The following is a 6,131-nucleotide window of genomic DNA, read 5'->3' on the forward strand; positions in this document are numbered from 1 at the left end:
TATTACATAGCTATTAAAAAGATAGTGGTGAGCATGTATAACAGACTTCATTATATTTCTAAGGACTGTTAAGTGAAAGTAGTCTTAGATAAAATGATTGCATCTCTGTAAACAAAACAAAAAATGAATATGTGCATATCACATAATCTCAAAGAAACAATAAAAAAATCAAACTCACTGCTCTCGAGTAAATTCTGACTCATGGTGACCCTTTAGGACAGGGTAGAACTGCCCACATGGGTTTCTGAAGCTGTAACTCTTTATGGGAGTAGAAAGCCTCATCTTTCTGATGTGGAGCAGTTGGTGGTTTTGAATTGCCGACCCCATGGTTAGCAACCCTACTTATAAGTACGAGGCCACCAGGCTCCTTATACATGGTTCCATCGTATGTAGATCATGTGGTGTACTATGCTGTAAAATACAAATGCAAGAGGAATGTCATTGCATGTATCATTCAAAAGAACATTTCAAGATCTATCCTGAAGCACAATATCAGTGATAGAATAATATCTGTACATATCAATTATTCATATAGATGTACAAGCTGAATTTAAAGAAAATTAAGACAAGTCCACGAGAACCAAAGTCTAGCCATCTCAAAATAGATTTGACCCCTGTTTGGAGGAAAGAAGAGTGAAGGAATCAAAGACTCAGCAATCAATTAGTCCAAAGAACTAGTGGATCACAGCGCCCATGGCCTGGAGATCAAAACTAGGGAGTGCCCAGCTGCCACTAGCAAATACTCTGATCAGGGCTATACCAGGTCCTTGGCATAATGGGAGAACAATGTGGAGCAAAATTCAAAACTGTGAAAAAGACTAGACTAACTGGTCTAATAGAGACTGATGGAACCGCCACTGTGGTCATTAAACACTCTGCAAGCCTGGAATTGAAACCACCCCTGGGAGTCCATGAAGCAGCCAAACACTAGGTCTAGACAGTGGAAATAGGTGTGGTGAGGAACATGCTCCTCACTCAGGAAAACCAACCATAGGAGATCAACAGGGTAGCATGCACCCAAAAACATAGCCCAGAAGACAAGGAGGAGCAGGAAGAAGCATGCACGGAAGCAAAGAACCCAGCGAGGTAGTGGGAAGGGTGCTGATATGTTTAGGGAATTGGAACTAATGTTAGGAATTGGCAACATCGATCATTTAGTCTACTCTGCTGTAAAATACAAATGAAAGAGGAATGGCATTGCTTGCATCATTAGAAGATAGAAGACTCATTTGCTCTGTAACCTTTCACCCAAACCACAATAAAAGTAAATAAGAAAAAAGGTTCCCAAGACCAACTCAATAAGAGGTCAGCAGTTGGAGCAGCAGCTGCTCTGCAGGAGAAAGCTGTATCGGTCTGTTCTTACCACGAGCGCAGCCCTAGAAGCCCTGCACAGCAGTTTCACTCTGCCTCTACGGTCCCTGTGCATCACAATGGACACAATGGGTTTTTATTTTGTTTTAAAGGGTTCATTGTTTATTAAACAGATCAGCTTCTTTATGTCTTCTTGCTTGTTGCAATTATCCCCTCCCCCTTTTTTTGTTGTTATAAACTCCCTTTAAAAAATACTTGTACCCTGTAGTATTTTTGTTGCTGTTATTTGAAGGGTCTTCGTGGTGCAGCAGTTAATCGGTTAGCTATTAATCTCAAGTGCTCCATGGGAGGAGCCCTGGTGATCCGCTTTCCAACGATGACAGCCCTTGGAATGTCTACTCTATCCATGGGCGCCAGCGCTTTCACTATGAGTTGAAAATTGACTTCACTTAACAACAACAGAATTTTTAAGATGTGAGCTAATTTGTCATTCTTTTTGCACCTTCTGGGATAATGGTCATATGTAAAACATCCTTCCACAAGTAAAACTATTTAAAGAAATGGCCAAATTTTTTCTGGCACATTTTGGTGTCATTTCTTTGCATCAAGAGCCCTGGTGGCCCAGTGGGCTAGGTGTTGGGGTGCTAACTGAAAGCTCGGGGATTCCAAACTTCCAGCTACTCTGTGGGAGGAAGGTGAGGATGCCTGCTCCCACACAAACTGACAAGCTAGCAAAATTGGTTTCCATTTCCAGAAGAATGAAACAGGATTTATGCTTCACTCGCTATATAAAAGTGAGCAGAAACTAGATTAGAGACATAAATGTAAACGCTAGAACTATAAAGATCATCAATGAGAAAATAGGGACAAACTTAAGGGCCTTTGTACATTGCATACATATACGATCAAACATAAGGAAACACACACATGCAGTAGACAAAACAGGCAACTGTGACCTCCTAAAATTAAGACACTTATATGCATCAAAAGACTTTACCAAATGAGTAAAAAGAGAACTCACAGAATGCGAAAAATTTTTGACAATGGTATATTGGAAAATTTCTAATTTCTAATATCTATAGAAAACTGCCACACCTCAACCAGAAAAGAACCAATTATCCAATTAAAAATGGGCAGAGTCCACACAGAGCAGGGGTTCTCAACCTGTGGGTCGTGACTCCTTTGGAGGTCAAACGATCCATTCACAGTGGTCGCCTGAATCTTAACAGTAGCAAAATTACAGTTATGAAGTAGCCACGAAAATAATTTTATGGTTGGGGGGTCACTACAACATGAGGGACTGTATTAAAGGGTCGTGGCATTGGGAAGGTTGAGAACCACTGACATAGAAGAGGCACACCAACCTGTGTGATCCAAGGATTACAAATAATAAAATCCAAATCAAAAGGAGGGAAATGGTACCAGATCTTAAATTGTGAACATTCAATATGCAGACAGGTGGAAGCCCAAAATCCATCTGCAGTGTCTCCACTCGAATTGGGCCTCTGGTGAATTCCCTCTGACCACCGTCCAGTGATGGGAATAGCCTTGTTATCATGCAGAAGGAATTGAAGAGTGGATTATTGTAGATGCAGTTAAAACTGAACATATCATTTGCTCTCCCCTTTTGATGCATTTTAAATTTGTTCCAGTTTTTAATATTTTCTGCTTTCTTTTCTATTGAGGTTATCTTTTTTTTTAACTTGGTTATTGTTAGTTTAAAAAAGTTTTTCTGCATGTGAAATCCAAGATAGGTAAATATACAGAAATAGTAACTGGATTAATGATTCCTTGGGGTACGGCAGGGAGCATGGGGGGAAATGGGGGGCTAACAATGATGAGTAGCAGAAAGAGGTGTTCTAAAACTGATGGTGGTGCTGATTGTACAACTCTTCTTGATGTGATAGAACTATTGAATTGTATGATGTGAATTATATGCCAATAAAGACCATCTTAACAGTGTAGCTACAAAAAAATGGGCAGAGGACATGAATAGGCAATTTACTGAATAAGACATTCATATGGCCAACAAACATATAAAGAAATGTTTATGGTATCTAGCCATCCAAGAAATACAAATAAAACAATGAGATGCCATCTCATGCCAGTGTTGATAGAAAAGGTGAAAAAGACAAACCCAGAAAATAACAAATGCTGGGGAGGGTAGGGAGGGATTGGCACCTTACACACCGCTTTTAGAGCTTTAAAACTATGGAAAGTGGTATGATGCTTCCTCAAACAATTGGGAATAGAAACACCGTATGATCCGGCAATCCCTTTACTCGGTGTGTATCTGACACAGAATGAGCAGGTACAGGAACACTAGTCACACTAGCAAGAGGATGGAAACGATGTCAAGGCTCACTAGTGTAAGAATGGATGCATAAACTTTGGATCATACACACAAGGGCCTACTATACGTCTTTTAAGAATAATGATGAAACGGTGAAGTGTTTCATTACATGGATGGATTTGGAGGACAATATACTGAGGGGAGTTAGTCAATCACAAAAGGACAAAGATTGTGAGATCACTATTATTAAGAAATCAAGAAAAGGTTTTCATAACAAAAAGAACAGACTTTGATCGTTACGAGAAGTGGACATCGTAAGGAGCAGTCCGGCTTTGTCCTATGGGGCGCCTAAGAGTTGGAATTGATTTACTGGCAGTGCTTCTCCTTAGGTTTCTGATCGACTTGGGATGTGTTACTTCAGAAGTAGTCGTGCTTAGGTGCTGTGAATTGGTTCTCACAGCGACCCCTCATACATCAGAACCAGCTCCTTCCCAGTCCCGCACCGTCCTCCTAGCTGTTGCTTTGTGGGAGCTCACCGGGGCGGCCACTGTCAATCTGTCTCTCTGAGAGTCCTCCTCTTCAAAACGTGGGCAAAGGGAGACAGCGGACGATGTAAGCTATAAAAAGAATAGTGATTTATAATTTATCAGGGGTCCATGAGGGTGGGTGGGTGAGGGAAGTAAAGAGGAACTGATAGCGAGGGCTCAAGTAGAAAGAAAATGTTTTGAAAATGATGATGGCAACATATGTACAAGTGGGTTTGATACAATGGATGTATGGATTGTGATAAGAGTTGTAAGAGCCCCCCTAATAAAATGATTTATTAATAATAAAAAAGAGTCTTCCTCTCTCTCTATGACTCTCTACCAAGTAGGATGTCCTTTTCCAAGGAAAATTCCCTTTTAACAGTAAGTCCAAAGTACGTGAGAGAAAGTCTTGCCATCCTTCCTTCTAAGGAGCATTCTGACTAGCCTTCCGAGACGGATGTTGTCCGTGGTACTTTCAATATTGATCAGTTATTGTTTGGCCTTCCTGGCTTCTTGTCCAGCTTCCACATGCATATAAGGTGACTGAAGCTACCATGGGTTAGGTCAGGTGCACCTTAGTCCTTATAGTGATACTTTAAACCATTTTTTGCCCAAGACTTGCCCAATGCAATACGTTGTTTGAGTTGACAGCTTCAATCTTTTCTGTGTACACCGTGATGTTATTTACTGATACATTTGTGGAAACTTTCTTTCTTTTAAAAAAATGTTTAGTTTTCTTTGCACTGAGCTGTACTCTACACTGAAGGAAATATTCTTTTAGATTTATACGCACTTCAAGTCATCTTCACTTTAAGCAAGAAAGGCTGTGCCATCTGCATATCGCAGGTTCTTTTTTTTAATTGTCTTATTAGGGGCTCGTACAACTCTTATCACAATCCATGCATCCATCAATTGAAATCACAGGTTCTGAATGAGTCTTCTTCCAATGCTAATCTGTATTCTTCTTCATATCCTTCAGCTTCTCAGACTGTTTACTCAGTATACACATTGAATAAGTGTGGTGAAAGGTACAACTCTGACACACTCATGTCCTGATTGTTAACCATTCACTAGCCCCTTGTTCTGATCTAATCACTGCCTCTTGGTCTATGTACAGATTCTGCATGAGCACGATAAAGCCTTCTTTAATTTCCATTCCTCAAAATGTTATTTATAGTTTGTTATGACCAGCAAAGTTAAATGTCAGTGCATAGTTAATAAAACACAAGTAAACATCACATTCTCTTCTGTATCTGGATACAATTTCTGGAAGCAGCTCAATGTATTGCTACAACCATTTTTAAATTACCTTCAGCAAGATTTTACTTGTGTATGAAATTCATGCTATTGTTTGATAGCCTGTATTCTGTTGGATTACCTTTGTTTGAAATTGGTCCAAATGCCTTGCCATAGATGAATGAGCATTTCCAGCACTGTATTAGTTTGTTGCAATATCTCAGTTAGTATTCTGTTAATTCCTCAAGGTCTGTTTTTCACTAATGTCTTCAGGGCAGTTGAGATTTTTTACTTCACAACCATCAGTTCTTGAGCATATGGTACTTATTGAAAAATTTAAACATCAACCAATTCTTTTGGGGATAGTGATTCCATGAATTCCTTTTATCTTCTTTTTTATGCTTCTTGCATTATTCAGTATTTTGCCCAGAGAATCCTCCGATGTTTCTTATCAAGGCTTGAACTTTGCCCTCAGCTCTTTCATCTTCAGGCATGCTAACTGGTCTTCCTTTCAGGCTTTCTATCTCCAGGTGTTTGCACATATCTTATAATGCTTTGTCTGTTTGAACTGTCCTTTAAACTCTCTGTTCAGCTCTTTTACTTCATCATTCTTCCACTTTCTGAGAGAAAGTCTTGCCATCCTTCCTTCTAAGGAGCATTCTGACTAGCCTTCTGAGACGGATGTTGTCCATGGTACTTTCAATTTGATCAGTTATTGTTTGGCCTTCCTGGCTTCTTGTCCAGCTTCCACATGCATATGAGGT

This window comes from Echinops telfairi, unplaced genomic scaffold (assembly GCF_000313985.2).
Source record: "Echinops telfairi isolate 266 unplaced genomic scaffold, ASM31398v2 ScPeMD7_18;HRSCAF=68, whole genome shotgun sequence".
Taxonomy (NCBI): Eukaryota; Metazoa; Chordata; class Mammalia; order Afrosoricida; family Tenrecidae; genus Echinops; species Echinops telfairi.